Below are 235 nucleotides of genomic sequence, written 5' to 3' on the forward strand. Positions count from 1 at the left end.
GTAAGTAAGTTAGTAAGTCAGTATGTAAGTGTAAATCAGTTAGTCAGTCAGTAAGTCAGCAAGTAAGTCAGTAGCTGTCAGTATGTAAGTAAGTCAGTATGTAAGTAAGTCGGTCAGTAAGTATGTAAATCAGTTAGTCAGTCAGTAAGTCAGTATGAGTAAGTCAGAAAGTAAGTAAAAATGTATCCATCTATCTATCTATCTATCTATCTATCTATCTATCTATCTATCTATC

At 32.8% G+C, this 235-nt stretch overlaps 1 protein-coding gene across 1 annotated transcript in view; it reads right to left on the reverse strand.

Annotated features, from left to right (window-relative positions):
- rims2a (regulating synaptic membrane exocytosis 2a) overlaps window positions 1-235 on the reverse strand; it is a gene marked incomplete in the record, with an annotated part of 256,836 nt that overhangs the window by 124,296 nt on the left and 132,305 nt on the right.

Source organism: Nematolebias whitei, chromosome 5 (genome assembly GCF_014905685.2).
Source record: "Nematolebias whitei isolate Nwh7 chromosome 5, NemWhi1, whole genome shotgun sequence".
NCBI lineage: Eukaryota > Metazoa > Chordata > Actinopteri > Cyprinodontiformes > Rivulidae > Nematolebias > Nematolebias whitei.